Source organism: Saccostrea echinata, unplaced genomic scaffold, assembly GCF_033153115.1.
Source record: "Saccostrea echinata isolate AGI-Se365-2 ecotype Australia unplaced genomic scaffold, CSIRO_AGI_Sech_v1 ptg000020l, whole genome shotgun sequence".
In the NCBI taxonomy this organism is placed as follows: Eukaryota; Metazoa; Mollusca; class Bivalvia; order Ostreida; family Ostreidae; genus Saccostrea; species Saccostrea echinata.
Window position 1 is genome coordinate 1,487,539 of NW_026889769.1, and position 15,917 is coordinate 1,503,455.

A 15,917-nucleotide genomic window follows, 5' to 3' on the forward strand; every position below is an offset into this window, starting at 1 on the left:
TGTCTTAATTAATTCTAGAGATGTGCAGGTGGAGTGGGGGATCCAGGAATATCTTTCAGGGGGTCCATCCTAGTCAAAAAAATTTCGAACCCAGAAAATTTTTTGATAAACAAATAAAAAAAAAACAAAAACAAAAAAAGCAATCCATTCCCAAGACGTGGGAAAAAAACCTTTTCATGGTAGGGTCCACGTTTTCTAGAGGGAGTTCAAAGTCATTTTTTATTTCCTTTGGTATATACTTTTAATAGTTCTTAATTCCAGGGGGTCCAAACCTACCCCCCCCCCGCCCCTCTAGATCCGCACATGCCTTCATTTCTATTAAAATAAATTCTGTCGAGGATTATGGCAGATGATGGGTGAAATATGAAGGGGTAAATCTGATCACTTTGTCTGAACGGTTTAAGTGTTTTAGAAATACATGTATATTAAAGAATCATATTAAGAAGTTATCACTAAATTGGAAGTGATAAAAGAATTAGAGAGTCTTCATTAACGACATGGTTCCAGCAGACAAGGCTTGTAACATTATCGCCTTTGTTTGTGATGCTCATTATTACAAATTTAATATTTTAAAAAGAACTCGAGGTTTTAATTCTATATCTGGAAATCTAACTTATACTCACAGTCCACTTTCTAAGGATAAAATTCTTAAAAAAAAACATTTCAGTCTTTGAAATTTTTATCATTCCAGTCGATCTACCCTACCTATATTGGATTCCTTAACTTCATAAATATCCTAAAAAACAAAGATACATTGTCGGGTCCAGCAGCTGCTCTACCAAGGCTTATTCTTACTCCTCACAAGAAATATATATACTGCTCTCAGACGTTATTCGAGAAGTAAATCAAATGTGGATTCTCAAATCTTCCAAAGAACTTTCAGGAAATTTAAAATCACATTTTTTTTTCAAAGATCATTAACATCTGAACGTATATGACTTTTCTACACTTCATAAAACCATTCCTCGCGATGAATTAAAAATTAGATTTTTTGGTATCATAAACAACTGCTTTTTCAATAAAAACGGAACTCGTCGATTTTCATATCTTGTGATTGGTCACCTAAAAAATGCTTTGTAAAAGATCACTGATTCTACACACAAGTACTCTGAAGTTGATATTAAAAGGATGCTGGAGTTCCTCATTGACAACATCTATGTAGAATTTGGAGACCATGTCTTCCAACAATCTGTTGGAATTGTAATGAGTACTAATTGTTCTCCTTTATTAGCCGACCTGTTTCTGTATTCCTATGAAGCAGAATTTATCCAAAAACTTCTACATGAGAAGAAATCACTTGCTGTGACCTTCAACTCGACATTCTGAAATATCGACGTTTCGTCAATTAACAACAGTTACTTCCATTCACTGTCGACTAGATATATATCTCAGTGCACTCAAAATAAAAAACACCACAGAGTATACCATATTTAATCTGACTATAGACGATAAGGGCCAACTAACAACTAACAACTTAACTGTGTCTGACAAACGAGATGACTTCAGTTTTTTCATCGTCAACTTTACTTATTTATGCAGTAATATTTCACTATCACCTGCATATTCCAGCTTATTCGATACTCAAGAGCATGCTCTGAGTACGATCAATTTTTAAAACCTTGGTAGGCTACTGACAAATACGTACGTTGATGTTTCAGGGATTTCAACAACCTCGTTTAAAGTCGGCATTTCGTAAATTCTATGGTAGTTTAAATTTCTTTGTTAACAAATAATCTGTCACTGTGTCGTTTTTTGACTGACATATTTCATACCAGCTGTTAGGCCTCAATTTTTATAATAAAGACTACGGAATATCTTACCTGATCAATAGATGTGTGTCACGGCGGGTGTGACCAGTCTACAGGGATGCTTACTCTTCCTAGGCACCTGATCCCACCCTTGAATTTCCAGGAGTCCGTGTTTAATGCCATTTTCACAGAGTTGTATATTGTATGCAGGTTCTCTTTTTAATATCGATTACTGTTCGTTATGTTCACATATTTCAGTCATGTCAACGGGAAAGTGAAATATGCAGGGTAGAGGTTACTTGTGGTCTCTTAGCAGGACTTGCAGACTATGAATTTTTCCTAGATTCAGAAATGTTTTTGGAGTTAATTTTATCTAGCTTGCTCTATACCAAATTTCGATTGAGGTGGTAGGGTTTTTTTATTACAATGAATAGTTTTAGGAGATATGATTGGTGAAATAAAAAAAATGTTGATTTTCTGATACATTTATTATTTGACTTGTTTAATGCATATGTTTGGAATGAGTTAAGATAATAAGTTGAGTGTAAATGAAATATAATTTTAAAAAAATGCAGAGGTGAGCCTTTTTAGTATACTTGGAAAACTTTCAAGGCCGGAGTGGATCTTTGCGTATCCGGAAAGAAAGATAAAGGGCGAAAGAAGGATGTATTCGCGTTAAATTGATTGTAGCTATCATAAATCAAAATCTTACATGTATACATGTAAGAATAAAAACGGGACAATGAAAGCACTGACTTTTATTTAGTATCGAACATCTCTGTTCTTCAAGATTAATCATTTCTAAATAAAATTGAAATAAATTCCAAGTGCCAAAAAAAAAAAAAAGATTAAGAAGAATGCATGGCTGCATAATAATGGATCAAATCAAAAGAAATGAATACCAATGCGGAGAAATTTCTTGTAAAAGGAACAATGACAATAAAACGGTGCAGAAAGTTTCTATAAAGCCTTGAGGACACTCCCCTTAAATTGTGTGTCGATCCGAGATCTGGTTAGAAGTTTGGGGAATTATTTTACGTCGCAATTTCACTAAGAAGAGGGGATGGGGGTGGGGGTAAGACACTAAGTAAAATAACAACTAACCCTCAGAGGAAAAATAAAAGTGAATGTTACTTTCGCCTGACCGAAGGTCAATAAATATCAAAGGTCAAGGTCATATGTTCATGTCATTGCCATCAACTTTTAAGTTCATAATGATCCCGACCCTTGACTTTGTTCAACTTTCTTGTTCAAAAGTCAATTACGATTGAGTTCCTTCTTGTGTACTTTTGACGTTAACTAAGAAAGCTGAAGAACCTAATATCCACCTCTCAAGGTCTATGCCATAAATTGTATCGAATCAACATTGAATATCAGTGATTAGCGTTTCAGTTTATTGAGTTCCCCACAAAGCTAGACCGGTGTTGTAGAGTAGGATTTCCCCCATAGCCAGTTTTCCCCCGGAATCTGTACTATAGAGTAAGATTTCCGTCCGAGGGGGAAATCTCACAATTTTTTCCCCTTGTATCAATGCTTAAATCATGTCCACAAAATTTTGGCTAAAAGTTTATATGAAAGTCAACTGATTTTGAAAAGGACATATGAGTGCTTTCGATTCAAGAATTGTCAATTGTAGTAATAAATCTTAAAATATTTAGTTTAAATTATTGAGTCTGAACCCAAAATTTTCATTCATACAAAATTGTAAAATTAGTCACTTAAAAATCCTAAGAATTGATTGTAATTTGATAATATGTTGGCCCTCTAAAGGCCTATATTAACTTATTTATGGATCGATCCTTTTTACAAAGAGCGTGTAAGAAAATTCTAAAATTAATGATATTGATAGGTTCCCATGGCCATAGGAACCGGGGGCACGGGGGGATACCCCCCCCCCCCAATAAGTTTGCCAATATGTATATATTACTTTGGAAATCATAGCTACTATATGCTTGTGCCCCCTCAATAAAAACGTCTGACCTTTTTTTTTTTTTTGGTAGTTGATGATCCCCCCCCCCCCCCCCCCCCCAACTGAAATTGCTTCCTACGGGTCTGGTTCAACATACCATTTTGTGATTTTGTTAAATCGAGTTCTGCTTCAAAGGGGAAAAAAAAGACCAAAATATTAATCAACACAAGAAATACTGCTTTTGCAAGCCGAAGCATATGTCCCCTTGACCCCTGCGGTGTAATATTGAATTTGAAAACAGAGAACAAATACTCTCTTAAATTTTGCAAAATTTAAATTTTTTTTAAATAAATGACCAATTTTTAGTTTCATGGCAACGGCAACTATTTTGGATAAATTTAAACCCTAGAAACTTAGAGGGACACTAACACATCAATATTATAATACAGTTGGAGAAAAAATCCATTTCAAATAAAAATCCATGGATACAGTTAGATATTTGTCAAACAGATTACATCGTATCCTTTTTAGAACCCACTTATACCTGATGAAAAGAATAAGATTTTAATGCTTCGAAAGAATCGATGGTCAGTTACTGAGAAAAGGGGAAATTCCATTTTTTTCAGTTTTCAATTTTCAGTTTACATAACAATTCACATTTTCAATGAAACTGGGTGCCTTTTTGAAAAGGGACACTTGTAATAATCCCCCTCCCTGTATACGTATAGCCATGTTATTTTATAGGGGGAAATTTTGCTCTGGGGACCGGAAAATCGCACTCTTTAACTATTAAACATAAAGTAGGATTTTCCCCCGAAAAAATTACTCTGAGAGGATTTCCGTAGGGGAAACTTACTCTGGAGTCATTTTGGGGGGGGGGGATTCTGCTCTAGGGCCAATTTTCCGGGGGATCCTTCTCTAGAGCCAGTTTTCCGGGGGGAAGATTTTACGGAAGGAAAGCCTACTATACAAGACTGATATGGAAACATTCGATCTTTTTTTGATAAGGTTGTTCCCCAAGGCATCATTTGATTTCCATGTTAATTTCAAACATTATGTAATTGTCTTCAACACGTCTTTTATTTTTTTGTAATATTTTAATACTTTTTTTTAAACAATTAAACTTTATATTAGAAAAAAAAATCATATCTGAAAATAATTCCGGATTCGTTCCGTAAGTGGTTCAATTTTTAGAATCTCTTCTTTTTCCATATTTGGCATCAGAGAATATGAATTCAATATGGCTGAACAGTAGACGGGGAAAGCTACAAGTTGGTATAGTAATAACATCCTTGTAACTCTTGCAAACGATAAATTTACTGAAATATAGTTCAGAAGATTTCCGGTTATCATAAGTATTTATCTGAAACTACTCAAACAGGCAAAAGAGCTCAATATCTCTGTTTTCCTGGATTAAAACATTTCCCTCCGGTTGATGAAGAGATCTTGGATTTTAGATAAGAGGTTGGGCTTGGTTCATGTTTTGTTTTGATCTTCGTATTGGAAATAAGGAAATCAATCAAATTTTTGTCATTAACTTTAATCTTGTAACCTTTAAAACTTTTCTTCACTCCAGTTTAAATGTGCACTTGCTGACATCGACAAAATCATGTCCGAGTCGGTGAAACGATGATGAAAACGTGTGTACAGTACAAGCAAAATATTTTTGACCCCATTATACAAGAAAGAGGTACACTCCTGTGTCATTGGCCCTACTTCTAAAATAAAATGGGGGAGAGTAACACATGTATATTGTAATTTATGATTTTAGTACACAGAACTGCTTCTCTTGTAAATATGTATTAAATTAATGCATCAAAAAGCTTTGCTTTAAAATCTGAAATAATTTTTCTGGTGATGATGAAACTTTCGCTCATTCAGTGATACTATTGTAAGGCAGTCATAGATTCATAGCTGTTTGAGTTTTCCCTATTCTTTATATTTTATCATGGAAGTTATGTTTTTGGAATTTCTATATTGATTGAGAGATTGAAGAAAAAAAGAGCTGTACAATCTTGAATTGAAAATGCAGGAGTACATTGAATATTTTAATACACTAAGCAGGAATTTTTCACTTATCTGAGCTTTGATGATAGATGCTTCAAATCATCTCAAGGAAATAACCCCTGTTGTTTACTGTAGAAGCAACTCCTTTATTTTCCCATCTTATTGACAAAATACATATCATAATGTTTATAAATTTATATGTGGAAAAAAGGATTTGTATATAGTCATATACCTAATTTAAACATCAATGAGGACCATCTAATTTAGTTATGTCTATACGTGTCATGTACATCCTTGAATCATCAATAAATCTGCACTTACCATTGAAAAAAAAGAGGATTTATATTAAATAATGTAAGAATACAGAGTTACATTTTATTTTGTAGCACTATTTAGTAGAGATGCAATGATACACCAAACTTATGATACAGTGTGAATCAGGATATTTAGTTCATGATACGATACCCATCACTATACATTACATTTGAGATAGACACACTGAGGTATATGAGTGTGCAACTGCATGTGTGAAATTAAAAGCAAGTATATCACATTTGTTAGATCATTTAAATGTTGTACATTTTCTTGACAATACTACATATACAACTTGCCAAGTGCACATTGTAGTATTACCATAAGGAAAACATATATTTGCAAAATGGGAGAGCACATTTTAAAATATGGTTTGATCTTTGTAGATGTGTAAGGGAATTTATTTTCACTTAATTAGCTTAAGGAGGAAAAGGAGATGTTCAGTGGGGAATTTTCTTTTGGGGGTAAAACACTGAATAACAGTAGTTAACATGGCCTAGATTAGCCCCTGTAGGCTCCAAAAGTTTCAGTCCCACAGCTATACTTTTTAGTTCACGACATAGGTATCCCTTTTTTTGAAATGGTAAAACTTGTGATAACATGAAAAACTCAAACTAAGGACAATTTTGAAGTGTGTGAGGAAGAGTAAGGCAGCTTCTCTTTGACTTTGGATAACATGGACAAATTGCATTGCTATGCAACAGGTCATTGAAGCACTTAGCGGCAATAGAATTCATCTTGATCTGCAGTAAAGTGTTTGGTCATACTGAAATGATGAAATTATTTTTTTTTGGGGGGGGGGGGGGGGTATCTTTACTTTAATTTTCAATGTGAGTGAACAAGTTATACAATGTTCAAGCTCATACCAAATTTTAATGGCAGTTGATGAGTGGGGCAAGTGATGTGTTTAAATCCTGTTTGTTGCAGTATTTAGATGCATAACTTGAGATGGTACAGGAAATTAGCTTAAGAGAATAAATAGGAAAATGATTTAAAATGATAAAATTTGATGTGATGTTTCCCATCCAGAGTATACATCTGTGTACTGGAGATGCTGATTTGTCTTTTTGATGGAAGAGATAATGTGTCAATGTTTAAGATTGAGAGATATTTCTAAACAGAGAGCTTTCATTGCAAGTGTAATAGAACAGCAGTTTTTACAAGCCCCTTATAAGGAAGTATCCATGCCAAATTTCAATAAGAATAGGACAGTAATTGTGCCATGTTCATTGTTTAAAAATGTGAGAATTGAAAAAAAAAAATAGTTACATCATCAAAGATGTAAGATACACAAAAGGGTAAATTTCATATGCATGAGGTGGTTTAGGGGAAGGAAATATTTATTTATTGTACACGTGAAATACAAAACTTTGTAGCTTTGTGTTGATTACTTAAATCAGATAATCAAAAAGGAAAAAAAAAATTAATCATCATAGCATATCATTGCAACATAACCACCCCTCCTCCTTTCTCACTTGGCAGAAGGGTTGTCTAACACCTGAGTTTGTGTAAGAACCCTGCATCAATGTCAGTTTGACATGATATTAATTGCAAACCAAAACTATTAGTATTACAATAAATTGGATGTTTAGACAGTATTCTTGGAACATGGTAATAATCACCTAATTTTGGTATCGTATCTTACAGTTTGACTGAACAAGGAAGTGGTTAGATTGACTTTTCATCATTCTAGTTGACCTTGTTTTGGATTGAAATTATACACTAATTGTAAGAGATTTTATTGGATAAAAATATAATTTCTATTTTGAGGAATGGTAAGAAAATAATAATAAAGATAGAGGCAATTTTGATTTTTCAGGATATATTGCTCAAGAAGACTGCATAAAAGTGAAGCATAAAACCTCCTGATACAAAGATGTGCATTTTTCTAGAAATGCTTAAAAACTGTAAGGGGTGTTTGTTTGTCAGTGTGAAGTGTTTTGTGTCTGTGAAACCTCTCTTAGTGAGCATCTCTTATCAAAGTGTCCGGCATCTGTCTATCTGCCATTTGTTGTCTGTTCAAAATTTTACTTCTTATCCAGAACCACTTGGCCAATTTCAACCAAACTTGCCTCAGAGAATTCTTGGGTAAAGGGAATTTTAGGTTTTTCAAAGAAAGAACCATGCCTTCTTTCAAGGGGAGATAATTAAGAAACATTGAAAGTTTGCAAAGTTAACATAAAGACTCAATTTCCTATAAATTCAAATTGTTAATTTTTGGGACCAAAATAGGGAGTTTTGCTTCTCTATATATGTGTGTATATTCATTTGTCAGAGACTGGTTATGCAGGTCAGCATTGTTGCCCTTGGACCTCTTGCTTTTTTTTTCATTAGAATTTTCTTGTTTGAAGTGGAAATCTTCACTATTAAGCTAATATTTCCAAGTGATTGTCCTAAATTTGGATAAATTATCAAGCTTATGTAGCAGTTTTCATAGAAGTCATTTCTTGCTCTCAATGGGTGTCGGACATTTGGTGTCTCTCATATTATTCTGCTTCTTTTTTTTATATGCCATAATCTGCTGCAGAAATTATGATTGCATCATTGCCTTAAAAATCAACAGGTGTAGTGGTGTTCAGAAATTATGTAGCTTGTGTTAAAATGTATGTAATCCATATTATGTAGTTCTGAATAATTGGGTCAAAAGCAGAATTCTATGCATTTTTAGATGTTGAAATTCAGTTTGAAGTGATGAGTAGTTTTCATTCATGCACAGTGTAAGGGTTTGAATGCCACAAAAATGTTGATCATGTGGAAAAGAATGCAATATTATGTATGTAGCACTTGAATTTTAGGGGATTACAAAAATTGTATTGTTAAGTTGAATGAGAAACAAATTCAAAAATTGGCAAATTCAGGTCCACAATTCTGATTTTCTTTCAAAAAAGGAAATTAGGCTTAGCATATTGTTGATATGTTTGGTTGTTTTTGTGTGGTTGTTTTTTTTTTTTTTTTCATAGATCCTGATTTAAAAGAAATTTCTTTCCATTAATAGCTTTTCATGAAATTATTATTATATGATACTTTTTCAATCTAGATTTAGTATATGTAATCATTTATAGCATTTGTGACCTGTTCAATCCAACACCACAATCAACTTTTCTTCAACAGAACCTCAAGAGCAGTAGAAGTTAATTTAGAGTAAAATATGTTATTGGCCCAAAACCAATGTCTCATGGGACATTGATTGTGGTTTCTGGGATTAGACTTGGATGTCAGTTGTACATGACATGATTAATTTCAAATGCATAAGAATTTTAATAGTCATACAAATTATAATATATGTTGTTCTTTGAGTCTACATTTAGCTGAGTACATGGGGTATGACTTGTATTATAAATCTCTAGTGACACACAGCAGTCTATGTGTGATATCATTCATTGATTTTCAGTGTAAGCATGACCCCATTATGATAATTACCCTAGAAATTGATTGTACTTTAATTAAAAGGGAATGAAAAAAGGGGGAAAATAATACAATGTCTCATTCATTCTGAAGAATGAGAGAAAAAAATTCCTGGATGGAGTGGAAAGTGGTCATGGGCTGGTGAATCTATCAGTCATTCAAGAACTGTGGTCTCCATACCAACATTGGTTAATAGTAACTTATTGATTGGTGACTCTGAGTCATTGAGTAATCCCCACACAGACTCTTCAGCTACAGTCAAGGCTGAGGACAGATATGGAGGAAACTCCAATAAAAAAAGGGATGGGTTCAGATAGGGTTTTATCATCTGTTGTTCAGATGAGCTGGAACCAACAAAATTGAAATCTATACACTGTAGGCTATATTTATGCTAACAGAATTTTGAATTGAAAAACTACATACAATGCAACAGAGTTCTGATTTTTCTGGTTTAACACAAATAGTAGATTTAGTACTATAGGCAGTTTCTAAAATGTGCTCAACAGGTACTTAATCTTGAGACACTGCTGTATAATTAAGTGAAGGGGTCTCATCATCATTTTGCAAGATGTACTTAACTAAAAAAGTGTCTGCGCATGTAACAAAACACTCAGCAGAGCTGTTAGTGCATGTAGACGGTTATGTTGATAGTAAGTTCATTTTCAGTAATGGATACCCAAAACTAGTGGGATGGTTGGACATTTGATGCTCAAACCTAGGGATACATTTGATATGTAAATCTGTTTGAACATTTAACATGAAATGCATTTTTTTTGTGTGTGTGGAAATTAGAATTTTGTAAGTGTTTGTTTGATGTCTCTGACTTTAAACTTGTGTACTCTTAGCATCTTTCATGTTTTTTTTCATTAAAAATCTGGGTTTAAATTCTAGGTTTTTTATATAAAGAAAAAAATTTTTTCTCTGAAACTGAAAATAACAGATGAAGCATGTTAACAATTTCCCACATGTGTCAGATGTATACTTGAGACACATATGTTGAGTAATTGTTGTTCACTTGTTGACTTGTTTTGCTATTCGTTTAATGATATTAACTTGTTCCTATTATGAATCAGAATGCTGGAATGTCACTGTCTGTGTGTTACATGTTAAATCATTTATATATTAGTACTTAATCTCAGATCAATCAATAATACTTATAACAACTGTATTTTCATAGAGGAAGTGAATTAAATCTATAGTAATCAGTATCGCAAAGTTCTCAAGATATTGAGTATTTTTAGCTCACCTGAGCCGAAGGCTCAAGTGAGCTTTTCTGATCACATTTTGTCTGTAGTCCGTCTGTCCGTCTGTCCGTCCGTCTGTCTGTAAACTTTTCACATTTTCGACTTCTTCTCAAGAACCACTGGGCCAATTTCAACCAAACTTGCCACAAAGTATCCTTGGGTGAAGGGGATTCAAGTTTGTTCAAATGAAGGGCCACGCCCTCTTTCAAGGGGAAATAATAAAGAATTAGTGAAAAATTAATAGCATCTTTTAAAAATCTTCTTCTCAAGAACCACAAAGCCAGGGAAGATGAAACTCATGTGGAAGCATCCTCAGGTAGTGTAGATTCAAGTTTGTTCAAATCATGACCCCCGGGGGTAGGGCGGGGCCACAATGGAGGATCAAAGTTTTACATAGAAATATATGGGGAAAAACCTTTAAAAACCTTCTTCTCAAGAACAGCAAAGCCATGATAAGTCATATTTATATGGAAGCATCCTCAGGTAGTGTAGATTCAAGTTTGTTCAAATCATGACCCCCGGGGGTAGGGCGGGGCCACAATGGAGGATCAAAGTTTTACATAGAAATATATGGGAAAAACCTTTAAAAATCTTCTTCTCAAGAACAGCAAAGCCATGATGAGTCATATTTATATGGAAGCATCCTCAGGTAGTGTAAATTCAAGTTTGTTCAAATCATGACCCCTGGGGGTAGGGCGGGGCCACAATGGAGGATCAAAGTTTTACATAGAAATATATGGGAAAAACCTTTAAAAATCTTCTCCTCAAGAACAGCAAAGCCATGATGAGTCATATTTATATGGAAGCATCCTCAGGTAGTGTAAATTCAAGTTTGTTCAAATCATGACCCCCGGGGGTAGGGTGGGGCCACAATGGAGGATCAAAGTTTTACATAGAAATATATGGGAAAAATCTTTAAAAATCTTCTCCTCAAGAACAGCAAAGCCATGATGAGTCATATTTATATGGAAGCATCCTCAGGTAGTGTAGATTCAAGTTTGTCCAAATCATGACCCCTGAGGGTAGGGTGGGGCCCCAAAGGAGGATCAAAGTTTTACATAGAAATATATGGGAAAAACCTTTAAAAATCTTCTTCTCAAGAACAGCAAAGCCCTGATTGATCATATTTATGTGGAAGTATACTCAGGTAGTGTAGATTCAAGTTTGTTCAAATGTTGCCCCCCTGGGGTTGGGTGGGGCCACAATGGAGGATCAAAGTCTGAAATAGAAATATATAGGAAGATTTTTTCTGATGAAGAACTGCAAAGCCACGATTAGTCATTTTGATATGGAAGCATCATCAGGTAGTGTAAATTCAATTTTGTTCAAATGATGACCCCCGAGGGTAGGGTGGGGCCCAATAGGGGGATAGAAAGTTTTACATAAGAACACATAGAAAAAATATTTCTTCTCAAGAACAGAAAAGCTATGTTTAGTCATATTGATATGGAGGCATCTTCAGGTAGTGTAAATTCAAGTTTGTTCAAATGATGACCCCCGAGAGTAGGACGGGGCCACAAAGGAAGATCGAATGTTACATAAGAACATATAGAAAAAATATTTCTTCTCAAGAACAGAAAAGCTATGTTTAGTCATATTGATATGGAAGCATCCTCAGGTAGTGTAGATTCCAGTTTGTTCATATGATGACCCCTGGGATAGGGAGGAGCCACAAGGGGGGATCAAATTTTTACAAAGGAATATATCAGAAAATTTTTTTTAAATCTTCTCAAGTATACAACAAAGCCATTTGTTATTTTGACATGGAAGCATCATCAGGTAGTTTAAAATTCAAGCCCCCCCCCCCCCCCCCCCCCCCCCCCCCCCCCGGAATCTTTTCAATACTGAACTGATTTGTGCTTTTGCCTATCCACTGTGCTCAGGTGAGCGATGTGGCCCATGGGCCTCTTGTAGTAGTTTTAATGAAAAATTGAAAACAGATGTAAATTTTAAACATTTATATCCTTACAGTTTCCTTTTTTTCCTGGTTTTGTTATAAATCATGAGTGTAGAAAGGGATAGAGGGAAGGTGGCCATGAATAGGTATAATATTTCAATATCTAACTTGATCATCTTCGAGTACACGTGTAATCTATGTACTTATGTCACCTGACATTGTGTACAGATGGCCAAGAAAACAATCCAAAAGCATTTAAATACCTTTAATATCTGAATAGAATTCTGGTGTGGTCATTAATTAAATCTAGGTAGTGGTATATTTATAGTTTTATGAATGGAGGCATACATCCAATACATCTATATCCAATGTTAATGTTGTAGTTTTAAAGTTTTAACTTTTATTGCTTGACTGATGACAGACATTGTTTTGGATTTGTGAATGAGATTTTGTAGGACATTATACCAGATTACAGCTAGCAGATTATACCCAGGTTCTCATGCCAAGTCTGCATTTAAACCAAAAAAAGATGTTTTGTAATATTTTCCTTCAAGTTATGGATAAAAGGATTGAATTTTTCTCAGAATTGGTCTGAAACTTTGTTGAATTTAGGACTCTTTTGTCATTTAGTTGACACTGCTATGGGTTTCCATCCACACATTGTCATATGTATTATGCTTTGTTCACTAACTTTTGAATATTTTGATCCTCTTCTCTGAATTGGCTGAACAATTTCAACCAATTTTAGTATGGAGGCATTTATAGATAAAGGAGAAGAAAAATTCAAGCCCCCCCCCTCCCCAATGGGATGGGGCCAAATTAAACCATAAAAATTCCTGCCATCTTCAAAAATCCATGATAGTTCATGTAGTCCTTGGGATGCAGTAAGCACACTGTAAGCATGATGGTAATGAGCAGCTAATATAACAAAGTGGTGAAATTTATGGCTCAAGGGTGGGGCTAAGTAAGGGACATACTGGAAATACATCTTTGAAAACCTTTTTAGTCATGGACATGTATTTGACAAACTGTTAGCTGGATTATATGAGCAGGTAGCCCTTGTACATGTACCAAAATTGTGAAATTCATTAGTTCAGGCCTAAGGGATGGACTAAATTGGTCATATATTGAAAATACCTCAATGTGCCTGCAAAATTCTTCATATGTACTCATTGACATGTAGCAGGCTAACTGTTTGCATGATTTTAATTTAAGCAGCCAGCTTTTTAGCTACCAAATTTGTGGAATTCATGGCCCATGTATATATGGTTTAGCTTTGATCTTTTTATTTCTGAACATAAAGCATGCAAACTGTATGCATGATGATTGGCAGCTATGGGCTCTTTTAATATTAAAATCTGAAATTTTTGTCCAAGGTTTTGGGTCCAGAATGGAGCTAATTTAATCATATATATTTGAAGTGCATTTTGTGTTTTACTCCTTAGCATCTAGGACACAGGCTTCATGAATTAGAAAATATGATAATGAACATAAGTCTTCACCAAATTATGAATGAGTCAAGAATTTCAGTTGGGAGTGAGTTGGCCATTGCAAAAGTTTTTTGGGTTACACAGGACATTTAGTCCTGTGTATTCAAGGAATACACAGGACTGAACCAAATTTTGATAGACCGAAAAACCTAATGTTAGTGTAAAGTGAAACATGAAAATACAGAACCAAGGAAATCTTACAGTCCATGGTGTTTTAATTAATTCATATAAGTACCTAAATTTGTGTGATATTTTTTCTTAAAAGAAACATTTTTATGACTCTGTCAAAATACTAAAACTCAAAACTGGACACTGAGACATGGGACATTGCAGTCCAGTGTAAAAAATGGAGTACTGGACCTGAGGCACTAAATGTTGGTGAGGTCCAGTGGTCCAATGTCTTTTGGAAAGACTGTGCCTAAGAAACTCTTCTTACTAAGGTGACTTTCAAGGCCCATAGGCATCTTCTTAGTTTTAATTGCACTCTCCTATGTCAAAGTGTTCTGTGTCATTGTGATTATTTTATCCAATTTAGAAACGGTAGTTTTACAGTAAATATCAGTGTTAACTCCACATTTTGTAAAACATTGTGAATGACTAGTATTTGGAAGCTGTTTATAATGGACAGGATATTCCCTGCTGCCTCAGACGCTATCAGAATCTACTGAGAAGTCTGTGCCAGGGTATAAATCTGTCTTATAAATGGTTATAAGTGTGAATTTTAAAGAACTTGGTGATGTACATGTATATAAAGTCTTCAACTGTCTGCAGATGTCATGAATGTTTTTGTTCTAAGTAGGGGGTTGGATCTTGGTTTATGTTGTAGTACAATATTGGGATAAGATGGGCACAGGTCTTTTCCACATCTACAGTGAAGTTCATTGAACAAGGATAAGGTGTAGATATTCTTTGTATGGTATCTAGATGGACACAAGTTTTCAAGTTTTCTCTAGCTGCAATTTCTTCTGTATTATTTTCTTTTTCACCATTATGAAGTACTGATGAGAGAGAAAAAAGGAGTTGTAAACGGTGAACTGCATTTCACCATCCATTTCTTTTACAAGCTGAATTTTCAAAAGCAGCCCAGGATTAATTTGTATTCCAACTAATAATATTAACCATAATGACCTTGTTCTTGAACAGAATTCAGTATACATTTTAGACTTTATTGAATTCAGTTTTGGACTACTAGTATCATATTTTACCCCTGTTCCATGTAAACTACGTGAGTACACGTGTATACATGTACAAGGTCACTGTACATTACATACCAGAGGTGTGGATTATTCATATTTTACCCAGCTCATGCATATATAAGCTACATATACAAGTAAGTACAAGGTCACTTTTATGTACATAACATACCAGAGGAATGCTAAGAATTTCACATGAAAGTTTTTCTCCGGCAGTTGTAAGAATAAATTTTGATGTGTGGTAATGTGAGATTACACTGTTTGTTGCATGAACTTAAAGTACCTCTTAGCATATATCTACTTTATGTCAAATTTCAGATATCCATTTCCACAAATATCAAAGTCCAAAACATGTTTGTTCAGTTTCAATACTAAGGTTACAATGCTAGTGCATGTATAAAATATGAGTAGCTTGTATTTAATTTATTAATAGTATGTACATGTATAATTTCTGAAGTTAGCATTTTAAGTTTTATAAAGAAAGGAAGTAAAGTGGAAAAAAGTAAAATCTTTTTTAGCCCTAAAACAAGCTTTTTTTTTCACTTGAACAATACATGTATTTTATGCTTGATGCTTTTTTGAAATCCACAACACATTTTGTTCACAGTTTGTAAGTGAATGTAAAGTAGAAGAATAATACACAGCACACATTCCAATATTTTCTCTCTGAATGAAAAAAAAAAATTGTATCAGCGTAAACACAGACTGGTGT